This window comes from Lissotriton vulgaris, chromosome 8 (assembly GCF_964263255.1).
Source record: "Lissotriton vulgaris chromosome 8, aLisVul1.2, whole genome shotgun sequence".
Lineage (NCBI taxonomy): Eukaryota > Metazoa > Chordata > Amphibia > Caudata > Salamandridae > Lissotriton > Lissotriton vulgaris.
In genome coordinates this window covers 941,418,771-941,433,995 of record NC_141696.1, presented here as the reverse complement: position 1 = coordinate 941,433,995, position 15,225 = coordinate 941,418,771, and positions in this window count along the sequence as shown.

Below are 15,225 nucleotides of genomic sequence, written 5' to 3'. Positions count from 1 at the left end.
TTCGTGACATTTTCGTGAAACGTGTTATTTTAAAAATACTATTGCACAATTGCTGGCTTGATTTAATAAGCTTTTTAGTCTTTCCCTCTCCTCCCTGCTGCCTGGGCCACTCGCAGCCGAGCATCGATGTTGACGAGTTGGTCCCGGGTTCTATTTGCACGGCAGACATATTGGGTGGCTTCTGGTGCTCTGACGCGCTCTAGTCGCGCTTAAAAGGGGTTTCTCGGAGCCCTGCGCCTGATTAGCTGTTTGTTTTGCATCCTTCTTGAGGCGGAAGCCGGAAGGTTCTGTTCATGACATTTTCGTGAAACTTGTTATTTTAAAAATACTATTGCACAATTGCTTGTTTGATTTAATAAGCTTTTAAGTCTTTCCCTCCCCTCCCTGCTGCCTGGGCCACTCGCAGCCGAGCATAGATGCTGACGATTTGGTCCTGGGTACTATTTGCACGGCAGACATATTGGGTGGCTTCTGGTGCTCTGACGCGCTCTAGTCGTGCTTAAAAGGGGTTTCTCAGAGCCCTACGCCTGATTAGCTGTTTGTTTTGCATCCCTCTTGAGGTGGAAGCCGGGAGGTTCTGTTCGTGACATTTTTGTGAAACTTGTTTTTTTAAAAATACTATTGCACAATTGCTGGCTTGATTTAATAAGCTTTTTAGTCTTTCCCTCCCCTCCCTGCTGCCTGGGCTACTCGCAGCCGAGCATATACGCTGACGAGTTGGTCCCGGGTTCTATTTGCACGGCAGACATATTGGGTGGCGTCTGGTGCTCTGACGCACTCTAGTCGCGCTTAAAAGGGGACGGGCATGCCTCCGCGCAGCGGACGTGATCAGCGGACGTGATCAGCGGACGCACCGGACCTGCGCTGGAGTCGTGCCAGAGTCCTGGCCATCTGATGCGTTGGACCCCTCCTATCTCTCAAACGCTGCTTACTCCTACAGCACCATGATAGCTCTTAGACCCCCTTGTCGCTGCTGTCATTACAAGTACGTACCGGAGGAACTTCTATATGGCCTGGACTGTCGGTGCTCTAACACTACTTGTAACACCTCCTCCCCTGCGCCTCTAGTTATTCCGTCAGTTAGGGAGACTCAATCCCTTCCCCTCATTCTGGAGAGTCAGGTTTCCTTATAAACGCTCGCTCTCTAGTGAAAAATAATATTGCATTTAGAGACTTCATCTCAGAAAACAAGCCTTCTTGGGTCTTTGTTACTGAAACATGGGGTTCTGAATCAGCTGGTCCTGACTTGGTTAACGCCATCCCTGAAGGATATGCCTTTGCAAGACTCGACAGAATAGGTCGAAAAGGGGGGGAATTGGCATCTTACATAAAACTTCTTCTACTTGCCGTATCAAATCCCTCCCCTCCCCTCAGAACTCCTTCCAGGCCGTTCATTTCTCCCTTAGTCCCTCACCCACAATATCCTTCACGGGTATTTTAATCTACAGACCCCCGGGTCCCAGACCGGCCTTCCCCGCCAGTCTCCTAGAAATTCTCAAACCTTTTATCGACAAACCTAATTTTACCATTCTTGGCGATTTTAATTTTCATCTTGAAAATTCTAATTCACCAGACACATTATCCCTTGTGGAGTCCATGGCTTCCTGTGGTCTCTCACAAAAAGTGGGATGCTCTACTCATTCTGCGGGTCATACTTTAGATAGCGTTTTTACCAATGACCCTAGGCTGGTAGTAGGCCTACCTATTCCCCTTTCATGGTCCGACCATAAGGCAGTTCCCTTGGAGTTTACTTTTGGGCCTTTGGATATACCCTTAAAGGATAATAACAGCTGGACTCTGAAAAGAAATTATAAATGACTTAACAATGAGACCTTTAGCCCCTTTCTTGTAAACTTTTTGTCCTCTTCCAAATCTAATACGGATACTGCCGCTCAGGAGCTTGTTGATATCATCTCGGAGGCAGTTGATACTCTTGCCCCTGCTAAACCCCACTACTGTGCTAGGAAACGTCCGTCAGCCCCATGGTTCTCTGACGCTCTTAGATTACACAGGCAGGAGTGCAGGAGGCAGGAAAGACTCTGGAGAGCTCATCTTGACCCTGATGAAAGGTCCAAACACAAGAACCTTATTATAGGATATAAGGCCGCAATTCTAGCTGCCAAACAGTCATATTTTACCAATCTGACTACTTCCCTCCGCTCTCCTAGAGATCTTTTTAATATTGTGGATTCCTTGTCTGTTATTCCATCTCCTGACCCCGTTGTTGCATCATAAAAACTTTGTGATGAGATCTCCTTGTTTTTTCAAACATAAAATTGGAGACATTTATTCCGATTTAGAAGCCCTTAATTCCACTCAGGACTCCCCTTCGTCATTCGATCTTTCTTCAGGACCCAGCCTGTCCTTGACCCCGCGAGGACATTTATCCGATTTTCTCCTACTGTCCCATGAAGTGCTAAATGGCCTGCTTGACAACCTTAAATCGGGATCTCCCCTAGACCCCTGTCCTCTCAAAGTTTTGAAAAATTGCAGAGAGGTCTTACTCTCCCCTTATCTTCATGTGATGAACTTGGCAATCACGAACGGCGTCCTCCCCGTTGCCTGGAAGTTGGCCATTGTTAAACCTCTATTAAAGAAACCCACCTTGGATCCTGGGATTCTAAAAAATTTCCGTCCCATATCCCTCCTCCCAGCCCCTGTAAAGATGCTTGAGTCCCACCTGAATCACCACCTCAATGCCTTCCTGGATACAGCTAGCCTGCTAGATCCCTCTCAGCATGGCATCAGGAAGGCTCACAGCACCGAGTCGGCCCTGACAGTGGTAGTCAACAACATCCATGCTAAGGTCAACAGAGGTCAGTCTACTATTCTGATCCTGCTCGACCTTACAGCCGCGTTTGACACCCTGTCCCCCTCCATCTTGGCCATGCGACTTGGTGAGATGGGAGTGGAAGGATCAGCTTTGGGTCTCCTGACATCTTTCCTTAACCACCGTGCCCAAAAGGTCAAACTGGGTGACTTCCTTTCTCCGGCCAAGTCTTTGCATTGTGGGGTCCCGCAGGGCTCTTCCTTGAGCCCCACACTTTTCAACATATATGTGGCCCCAATTGCAAGACTGGTTAGATCTTATGGCTTGGAAGTCCTGTCGTACACCGACAACACTCAGATAATGGTCTCCTTATCCCATTCTGTGGAGTCCATGGCCTTAAATTTTAAGAACTGCATGGAAGCCGTGGCAGGCTGGATGACCTCGAATTTCCTCAAACTCAACGGGGAAAAAACTGAGGTCCTTGTGTTTGGGGGAAACCAGATCTCTGGTCAGAGCAGTGGTGGCCTCCTGCTCTTGGTACCTGCCCCAAGCCTTCCCTCTTAGCTCGAAATTTGGGGGTAACCATTGACACCACTCTTGCTTTTCACAAGCCAGTAGGCAGGACTGTCTCCACATGCTGTGGGGTATTAAGGATCCTCAGGAAACTCGCTTACTACCTCTCCCCAGATGCTCGGAAACAGATCTCAGTGGCCCTCATTTCCCCTCGCCTGGACTACTGTAATGCCCTCTACCTTGGCATAAGCAAAAAATTGATTCATCGCCTCCAAATTGTCCAAAATGCTGCAGCCAGGTTTGTCGTGGATGCCCCCAGACGGGTTTCCGTCTCGGGGAAGAGAAAATATCTCCACTGGCTGCCAGTGCAGGCAAGGATCAATTTCAAGGTTCTTGTCCTCACTTACCGTGCCCTTCACGGTCTGGGTGCTGAGGACATTGGATCTCTTGTATCCTTCTACACTCCAGGCAGGGACCGGCGGTCAGCTTTAAAAATCTAATTGCCAAGGCAAGGTGGGGAGGTAGAGCTTTTTTTTCCCTTGCCCCCAAACTGTGGAACACGCTTCCCGCCAACCTTATGGCCCAGCCGTCTCTTGTTCTTTTTCAAAAAAATCTTAAGACCTGGCTTTTGTCAGAATATTACCTGTAAGCTGTTCTCTTTTGGGTTGCTCTTGATCATTCAGCTTGTTTCCACCATCTGCACCTTGATGCCCCCGGGTTAAGTAGCTCCTTACAAATTCTCTTTCATTCATTCATTCATGGGAACACCCTTCATCTTGTCCAAGCATGAGTCAGAGGAAGATGATCAGCCAGTACATCACCCTCAATTATGGATTTTGGTGTTTCCACTTCCCTCAGGCCAACAGTCCTCGACACCCAATCAAAATAAGTAAGGCCACTCATGGACAAAAAATATTGGCAAAGTCCATTTTGCGCTTCTCATTCGAAAACTGCTTTACAAAAACTGTATGTTTTAAAATTAATCACATGCTCATTCTCTTGATCTCTGGAAAAGAGTAACCAAATATGTTAATTTACCTAAATAGAACCTAGATCAATTGTCCTACATTCTTCATATCACACTGTTTGGGCGTTTCATCTATTATAGACATAAAACATGGTTTCAGAGATGTATTCTGCTCTGTTCGCTACTTGGTATTTATGCTGTCATATCTTTTCTGTGATATCTTTGTAATCTTCCATGGAAGCTATCAATACTCTTCATAATTTCACAGAGACGTCATATATGCCTCTCATCACAAAACAAGTTCCTTTAGAATCATCATAATTTAATATTGGAACCCCTTGGATAATTAGTTACAATTTTTAAAGAACCAATCGATTCAAGTAAGTCAAGCAAAGTATATCGCACAATTTTTCTTTGAAAGTCAGAGAGTTTAGCTCATGAATTGGATGTGGGCTCCTTGAAATACAAACACTATGTGAACCCCTAATGTATGATCTCAGAGATATCCAACTGAGAAAGCAATGTCCACATATGATGCCACAGTGGCTTTGGAAATTTGCCCCATTATAGATCCATAGTGTATAATGATGATGTGCAAATGGCTCCAGGCTAACTCTGGTCAGTGTGTCTGACTCATCCTTCCATTTATCCCAACTATGCATGTATTTATCAAGATCTTTAATGAGGATTCTGGCACAGCTATAACAATTCACATGTACCTGTACCTACACCAAACAAATCCGGTGATTTATTTCAGCAAACTTTCTAACATGGCATAAACCATTTCAATGAATATGTATAGCCATCTCTTCTTCCATATTTAGCTCTTCTGAATGCTTAGTCCCTAACCCTGTTATCAATTATTCTGTTTGTTAAAACCCTGTCAATATAGAAAAAACGATAACATGTCAAAGTCATATATTTCTGCATACTCCCTAGTTACAGGATAGGTGGGGTTCCCATACCCTACATCTGTTTTGTTTTTTGTTTAACATATCTCAATCCACATGCACGTACCAGTACATACATTAAAAATCAGAAGTGTGTGTGATCCATTTACAGATCCTCCTTTTTCTTCCACCTCGTGCCACTGACTCTTTCATACTTGTGCAGTTCATGCATGCTCTAACTCTTCATTCCTGCAAATAGCTGTCAAAGGTTTCATCCATGTATCTTCTGCTTTATTATGTATTTATATATAATTAAAATATTTAAGTATCATACTGTAGTGTAGTTCCTATATTCCCAATAGGCTCTGCGCATTTGGATAATATATTCAGCAGTGTAGACGAAGGACTGAGGTCGACTAGGTCTCTACTGACTATATTAGACTTAAGGTTTGCCAGCTAGCTCAGAGGTCACTAGAAACGTTCTCGAATAAACGAGGAGGAGTTTAACCTCCCTGGATAGACAAGAAGGGATTAGCTTCCGACAACCATATAACATGACAACTTTGCTCCCCCAGAATAAGAGTAAATCTCTGGAGTCGTGTGAAAACAATAGTCAGCTATTTCACTCAGTCAATTGTGCGTTCTTAGTTTCACCAGAGTGCAGAGAATAGAGAGACGGGCGTTTTCAATAAAAGGTATTATTTATTGAGCAGTCTTCCTTCTCATGCAAGAGAAATGAATTGCCACAATTGCAATACTTAATGTAAAGTAAAGTACGTACAGTAAAAGGAGTATTATGAAATAATACTGTAAAAGCATTGATATGGTTTCTTAGCCATAAGATACTTTAAAATGGATAAAATATATACATACATATATACATTGACTAATGTGGTCAACTGGTGCTTCTAAAATACGCCTACCCCGGTGTACCTGACCTAAGCCTAATACGTGGAAAGGAGTAAGTAAGTAGCAGTTTAAGTTAAGTAGGTTTTGCCAAGAATCTGATATCTCTCTTTCAGGACTCGATATCCCAACAGCCTGCAAGGGTAGGCTGGAAACGCCGGAGCTGGATTTTCTCGGCAGGAGAAAAGACAGCGTCTTTCTCAGCGCATCAAAGAGGAGGGGCAGCGTCCGTGGGCTCTCACATCAGCTGGGCTCTTGGGCAAGTAGATAGCTGCTCTGCTCCAAAACCACCACCGTGTATTTGCTTAAGGCAACGTTGGTATATTTATACCTGAAAGGTGCCGAGTTTGACGTAAAGTTTGGACATAAGACGTCAATAAAGATGTCACTAAGAACTGGCCATTCTTACAGTGCTCGCAGGAGTTCTATGACAAATCAAAACAAAGCAAATGGGGATTTCCCAGGTTGCTGGAAGTTTGGTGTGTCGAAAGAACTTGTTGTGCTTTCTAGGAATCCAATGAAGTAGCTTTTGCCGTGCCTTGGACTACATGGGCTATTTACTTAAATATGGATTTGATTCTTATGCCATTATAGGGATATTATTGATGATAGCCATTCAAGGGCATACAATAGCAATATTGATTCAGGCTCCTAGATAAAAACGCAATACCCACTCCACGATCTAATGTCCATCATTACTAAAACTAAGCAATAGTAAACATTTAAAGGTGCATGTGTATTCCAACCCGCCCCAAAATACATTTTTGCATTTGAAATGGTGTATGCGAAATACACGAAAGATTATTGGTACTGAACATTTATCAAGCAGTGTAATCATGAGGTAAAAAAGGATGCATATATATTTAGCTGAACGATTTGCGAAAATTACACATGAAATGTCTCTTAATACAGAAAAGAAGGTCGAGACTATTTCATCACATATAAATACAATTTCTTGTAAATGTGCTAGAGGCTGAGGTAATATTTTGTCTCTAGGATTACTAAAAATAGAAGCTCTGTTCTTTAAGAATAGTTCTACTTTAAGCAGAGTACATGTGCCAGAAAAAGGGTAAATATTTTGGAATTTTGAAAAAAATAATTTCGTTTTCAGGGGAGAAAATAGTTCCAAATGTTTTCAGTAGCTTTTGTTTATCAAAGCTGAAGGCCGAATTCAGAGTGCAGGGGAACGCTTTGTGCTTGTTGCTTAAAAAGTTATTCTTTCTGTTCAGGGGAGAATATCATTTCAGACAGATGTGCATAAAAGCAGTCTACAGCTTCAGGTGAAAGTTCGACCATGGTTGAAAATGCTGCAACGGTGCAGTCATGAGAATGACTGCTCTCATCGATGTCAGGATCAGCAATGCTCACAGAAGGTCGTACCTGGGTGATGTTGCTCTCATCTCGTGCTTCACTGCCACCTAATCGTAGTGGTGAAGTTTCAACGAATGCCGTCATCAGGATTGGTAACCGCTAGGGACAACACGATGCATGAGCCGTTACAGGACTTAGCAAAGTATCGATATCCATTGGTACTGCTGATTGTAGTGTAAGACAGGTGTCCAAGAGGCATTCTTCTCTGCATAGCATACATCAAAGCACAGGTAAGATGCAGTTCTGCCATATAGGTCTGAATGAAAGAAACCAAGTCATATTCAGATCTCTTAGCCGGGCTAATCCAAGGACTTTAGTTATGCAGTCCCGATAGCGTATAGCTAGGATCGTTTCTTCCATCAGTGCTGGAGTCTTGTCTGCGGTTTGACTTGCCATATCGGAGCAGGAGAGTAAAAAATAAAATTCCTGCCACGAGTCCCAAAAGTAGTGGTAGGCCGCCAAAGACAGAATGGACAAAATTGGGAAAGATGCCCAGGACTGCTTCGAAGGGTGTTAACAGTCCCGAAAAAATTGTCTTAAATACATGTGCAATGCCACTGGTATCTGACATATTTAGAATTTGGCTTAGCATTTCTACGAAATGCACGGGGCAATTAGTTGATAAAAGTGTATGTATCTCTGCTGTTGTCCTTGCAACTTGAAGATCATACTTTCTTTTGATGACGTTAAAGGCACGGTTGTCTGTAAAAGAACAGACTTCATTCTGCTTAAAGTATCAATTCGTATAGAAGAGATATTTAAAGAAGGCCAAATCGTCGCCTCTGTATCAGGAGGGCCGTTTGGATACAATACTTCCATACAGCAAGTGACCATGGAACTAACGCTTACGAGATATGCTTTCCCTGGCACCATGCCACAACAGCTGTGGTCGTTATTAGAGCGTAACTCCCATTAGAAAGTTGTCTAAAGAATGGCTCTATCTGTGTTGCAGGTGTGCCGTGCTGGTGGCATGAAAGGTTATTTGAAGTCTCCTCACAGGCCCCATGCAAATTAATACCTTGGCACAGAAGTATACCGCTTAGTGATCGTTTACAGTTATTACCACTAAGAAATACATTCTGGTTCTTGTCACTATAACATGTGTGTGTGTAAGGTAATTTCCATGATGACTTAATGTACCCTTTACCCAACCTTTCATACTGGCCTGCTGGTATATACTCTTGGCAATTTTTAAATTGGAAAGTTGTTATCAGAATTGTGATTATTCCGTGTATTATCCATTCAATGACAGGTCTTTCTGACATTGTCAATGGTAATCTCTCAAGTTTTTCAATGCTCAGAATCGTATAGTCTGCTCCTTTTTGTGCCAAACTGATTTGTTTATCAGTAAGGTTAAAGATAGAGAACAATGACGTTGTGTTGATTAAACGCCATGGCACATAGCCTGAACGCAGATTTTGCAACCTCCAGCCTAGCTGTACAATAGAACGTAATTGGGACTGACCATGTTGTAACATTAGCTAGTCCTGATCTATTATATCAATAGCAGATGATACAATACTGTCCAGTGAATATATTCTGGAGGACAGAGTCATTAACCCATTGTCCACAACAGAATGCAATTTTTCCAAAATAATACAATCAATTTCTGTATTTTCTCTGCTGTCTCAATTTGAGTCACTTTCCCGGCTTCGTTGTATGCAGCGTATATATTGGCCGCTATGAAACGTTTTTGACGCTGTTTGCGTGGTCCCATTATGAAATCGCGCAGGTCAGCGCCGTCTTTAAGTAAAGTCAAGTGTTGCTTAATTTCTGCCAGTGTGGATGTCGGTAGCCATTCAAGGCATAGTTTCCCTACACTGTATGTTGTTACTATCCCTGGATGTTGTCTCTGAGAGTATCTAGGGTCTGGTCTGGTCATTTTGAACCCCTGTATTTTGTTCAGGAATCTATCTTTACAGTTATTTGTGTCTGGTGGCCAGATTAACCACTTTTTCCAATCAGGATGTGTTCTGTTTTGGTGTAGAATATGGGATACGTTTATCTCAATATCTGTGGTCGTATTATCAGGTATTGGCTTTGGAATAGACGATTTGTTTAGGTCTTTAATCTTAGCTAGGCCAAGACAAGTAGTCTGTTGAATGGTGTCATTCAAGAACATTATTTGCTCTGGGATCATGCAGGCTCGAAATAATGCTTCTAAACCTTGGACCTGCCATTCTTTTGTACCCCAGATGGTTTTTGTTTCAATGTTGTTTTTCTAGAAATCAAACCAAATGTAATCATTTTTTCATAAAATGTTTCTGAATAAACCAATTTAGTATTTGTCAACATAGTTTTTGTCCCTGTTTTATCTAACAGTTTATAATAAAATGTTTCTGCATCACTTGTGTTAAACCCTGAGAAGTATGGGAATTTCTCATAAAATGTTTTCGAACTACTTTTAGGTGGAGTTGCACAATGTTCCCATTGATTATATTTAAAAACATTTCTAGGTTGAGCAGATTTATGCAAATAGTGATGTGCAAAGTGCTTATAGCAGTACATTTGTTCATAGTTCAATGAACCTTGTAAATAATCATCTTTTGTAAATTTTGCTGACATTACTAAATCTCACATCATATTATTTATGCTTTCAAAATCCCAATCATCAGAGAATGTACTTGGTTTTACAAAGTCACTTAATGAAACCTTGAATTGATGTGGATATTTCAAGAGTTCAACCGGGCCATAGATTTCGTAATCCGTTTTGTCCCAAACTACCCCACCGGGTATTGGAATGACTGTGACATTCACTGATGTTAGTTCTCTTTTCTCGATGTGAGATGACTTGTGTGGCTTTAGGACCAAGTTTATGTTCTGACTTGCTGTGTCCATTGTACTGTATTTTCCCTCAATGAATTTTCCCAAGCAAAGTACCATGATGAGCCAAAGCAGGAGGAAAAGTACACCTAACGCAATCCAAAATTCAATCCATGGAGAAATCAGATAGGTTTCTTTGAGTTGATGACAGAGTTCTATTGCTTTGTCTTTAAAAGTTTTTTTTACTGGCGTTTCTTCAGGTTCGCTTGGATCTTCAGAAAAGTTATCGAAATTGATGAAGAAGCCAGATGCAGTTCTGTCAATTGTTGGAATTGCTTTTTCAATTTTTCTTTCATTAGCATAGTCTGAGGCTACATCGTTGTAGACTGGTGTTTCTTGACGAACTGTTTCAATTTTGGTTTCAAGAGGCACAAGTTCCATGGCATTGTTGCATAGTCCTTTTTTATTCACTGCAGGTTCATCAAATGTGATTAGTCTCTCAGTTTGCACCTCTTGCATTGTAGCAAGTTTTGGAGTTCTGCTAATTCTTGGGAGTCCACTGGGCCTATTACTTATTATTGGCCACATGATTGTGGTTTTACCAGGTCGATGGATACAACTCGGTTCTCCTTTTTACCAGCAAGGGGCGGTAGTACAACTGATCTTGTTCCGCTGACAGCTAGACAGGTACTGCTTTTCTGTAAGAAGGCCCAAATTCCTTCTTCACCGCGAACTTCTCTCTGACCAGATCCCCAATCTTTGGAATCCAGACAGGCCTTGCTGGGACAGGTGGTTTATCTTCAGTGGCTGTTGGCTGCTGTTTTAACTTAATGTTGCTCAGGGCTTTTTTTTGTTTCATTTAAGTCCTGTAAAACAGCCAAACGATCTTTGATGTCAAAGCATGTTTTCTTATCTTCTACCACTGAAGTCTAAATCCTGAATATACATTCTAGTTCTGAACAATAGTTCGTACGGGCTGAAACCTTTTATAGAATTTCTTGGCAGATTGTTAAGACTACGTTGGACACTTGTTAAATGTTGGACCCACCCATCACCCGAACCTAATACCTTTGCCGTTATAGATTGCTTTATGTCTCGGTTTTTTCTTTCCACAATCCCATTTCCCTCAGGATGGAAGGGACAAGAGTACCGCAATGCAATGCCCATGCTGGTCATGGCCTCCTTATAACCTGGAGAGCTAAAAGCAGGACCCTGGTCAGAATGTAGCATGCCAATTGCGTATGTGCCGATAAAGACTCGCAAATCTTTTATAACAGTTCTGGCCTGACCTAAGCCTAATACGTGGGAAGGAGTAAGTAAGTAGCAGTTTAAGTTAAGTAGGTTTTGCCAAGAATCTGACTCAAGAATTCTCTTTAAGGATTTAGTCAGCTCCATACCTGGGTAATAGAATGCAGGAGGTCTGGTATCTCTCTTTCAGGACCGCAAGGGTAGGCCGGAAACGCCGGAGCTGGATTTTCTCGGCAGGAGAAAAGACAGGGTCTTTTTCAGCGCGTCAAAGAGGAGGGGCAGCGTCCGTGGGCTCTCGCATATGCCATTATAGGGATATTATTGATTATAGCCATACAAGGGCATAAAATAGCAATATTGATTCAGGCTCCTCGATAAAAACACAATAATACACTCAATCTCTCAATAATCTCCATAACCTGAAAATATACTGACTTAAAAAAATATTAAAATTTCACATCACAATAAAATAATTAAAGAAGTTAAACACAACACAGTATACTAAAACATTAAAAAGTATTATAAAATTGACAAACAGTAAATTATATTTTAAACTTTGATTCTATTGGAACAAAAATGTTATACTATGATATTTTGTCCACAATATTTTAGTAATCACAATATTTTGATAATGATAATATGGTCAAATAAGATTTTTGAGTTTGATTGTCCTGCTCTCGTAGTTTAATATGAAACTAAGGTACTCATTACTTGTTCAACTCTGTACCCCACGTGTTAACAAACTGTGGTCCTATTAACTTCAGGAGTGCATAATCTAGTCAATTGTAAGTTTAAATCCGAGAATCCCCTGAGAAATAATAATTTTCCCGTCAAATCAGTAATTTGGTAACAGATTCATCATTTTGCCTGAAAGGACAGTGGCTAATATCTCTGGGGGAAACATGAAAGGTCCTTTGTGTTTTTTATAGAACGTGTAATTCCTCAAATGGGAGGGTAAGTCTCTTAGCAGCTCCCTGGAGAATTGAAGAGCCGTTGTAATAAGGCCCTTAAGGTCATTTTTATGAGCTAGCTAATAATGGAAATGTCTCTTATTTTTTTGGAAGTATTACAGTAAATCAGCAAATCAAATGTATTTCACATTAAAAATAGTATAGAAGATGACTATATTGATGAGATCAATTTGGAATTTCTGTGCCAAGATACTATAGAACACTTTTTTGACTCCTTTGATTCAACATTTTGGATAGAGGGCCATCAGCTTCAGACCACTCCCATGTGGCCTTGAAACACATAGACTCTCATTGATAGGACCATGGAGGGTCGGTCAGGAAGGGCTAGCACTACAATATTGAGACCTTAGCAAGTAACAAGATACATTCTGTTATCTTTTGAGTTCTCTTCCTGTCCTGACTAAGAGTCTTATTGTGTTTTTTGGTGATACCCCATGATATCCTTATTGCTGCGCATGCTTGTGGATGCATCCGATTTTGTAAGCTACTGTTCATATTGTAAACCTAATTTAAGTATTGTTTACAATGCAATGTGAAAGCTTTTTGCTTGCACTTTGCTCACACATGATGGGCCTCAGAGACTTGTATGTCTCCCTGCATCTTGTGGGTTTGTCATTCATATTGGTGCCTCTTCTTTTTTAATTACCCCCTCCTTATTTGTCCTGCTTGAAGGACTCTCATTTAAAACCTCCATATTTTCTTTATTGTCTCTAGGCTACTTATTCTGCCAGAGTCAAGTCCCAGTAATGACAAACAGTGTAATCCAACCATTTTGTGAGCACACAGGTCACATTACATTACACTAGTGTACCCCAATAGCAATTACCCTCTTAGACCCTGCATGTTCTTTTCCCCTACCCTCTATTGTATTGGTGCACAATGTGACCAAGCTATTGTTCACTGGATGGGATACCCCCAATCAGGTTGTGTCCTAGAAAGTACATGCCTTTCTAATTTTTTGAAATGGAATAAGTTCTGCGTTATTTTGGGCACTAAACATGTTGACATAGTATTACTTTAAGAGATGCACTTATCCCAGGTGGATTTTGGAGAAAACTAATTATGATGCCGGTCAGACCAGCATCCGACCAACATCATTTCAGGATCTGGACCACCCGACACGTAGGTGGCGGTTTTGACTTCCAAATTGCAATCCAACTACCATGTAGGCAGTCAAAAACATGTTTTTTAGCATTGAGGCTTGTGCTGTGGCCCAGAAAAGGGCCACCTCACAAGCCTCAATGCAAAAAGGCATGTTTGGAAACATCCTTGCACCGGGTGCCCAAATGTTTCGGGACACCACGGGTGCCCCTTGGGCCACATAGCAGAAACTCAGGGAGGAAGGGGGCCCTGCTAGTAGCCCCCAAAGTCCCTTTCTGACAGCCTTTCTTTGGTGGTCGGACCGCCATGGAAAGGTTGTCGGAAAGGAACATCGTAATCCTTACAGTAGTGCCGGAGCAAGCATCACTCCTATTGTAGGGTATTACGCTTTGACAGATGATCTGACAGGCTCCTTGAGCCCATCGGAAGCGTTAGTCGGTGCCGCTACCTCCAACGGCCCACATCATAAAGCAGCGGTCGGACCGTAGTACCAGATGTCGGACGGTCTGTCCATCATCGTAATCGGGCCCTAAATGTGGGGTGGGAGCAATAGTTTACAACCTTCTTCATCTTCCCCCATGCCTATTGCACTCTTCCTGCATTGGTACTTGCAGTTATAAAACAAACAGAACATTAATGAGTTAAAACCCCCAAATGATTATTTACATAAATGTAATTTATTTGAACACAAAGTATTATCAAAATTCCAATACACGCACACCTTGTCTAACTAAACTAACTCAATAACCCTTAAGTAAATCACAACAGATTTTTAAAGAATCATTAAAGATATCAAATACGCACACCTACCACAAACCTACAAAATTAGAAAAAAATAGAAAAAGATGCACATTTATTTGATAAACAAATCCAATTAACATTTAAAATCCATTTTCAAAGAAACCAAAACACTTCCTGGCCTACTTGCTACTATATAGAAAGACAGCTTGTTCTCTCCTAAATTGTCTGTCCCATTCATGAAGAAATACAATTTTAAGGAAACTCCTTGCTACTAATTGCCATCTCAAATATGATGCTTGCCTCAGTGTCTTTGACCTTCCATTATTATCATGATCATTTGCAAAGATCAAAGCATAAATACTTGTAATATTATATACAGTGCTTATATATTCATGAAATAAAGTAATTGAATCTCGCTGCAGTACTAAATACTACACATTTACATGAATACACACAATTCAGTGATTCTGAGCCATGTTCCCTCCCTGATCCCTCTTGGTATTCCCCCTGCTTCCGAGTTCCCTCCCTCATGGATAGTCATGAGTATCATGAAACAGACTCAGGCGAGATAATCAGTACCCACAGTTCAAATGGCTTCAGTCTTTGAATTATCTTACCCTTTCTCGAGTTGGGTGATGTCTTTCAAGTCCATCCAATATTGTACATGGGAGGCCTTTTTACTTGGGTGGAATTTTTGAGCACTAAAAGTAAACCACAGAGTTCATCAAATCCAGCCATGTATGGCAATGAGCCTGCACAACCCCTAATGCTGAACTGAACTTTGGGTAATTACAGGTCCAGCTGGGCCTCTCTTCAGTAATGCAGCTCTGTCAGTCCAAGAGTCAGCATACTAGTCAGGCAGTCGGCAGTCTTGGAAGTTATGGCCCCCAGTAGACCAAATTTAGGTGTAGCTCTAAGTGTGCTGCCATCAAGCTCACAGGTGCAGCCCCCATCTGGGGCCAACAGCAATTAGTCAGATACAGT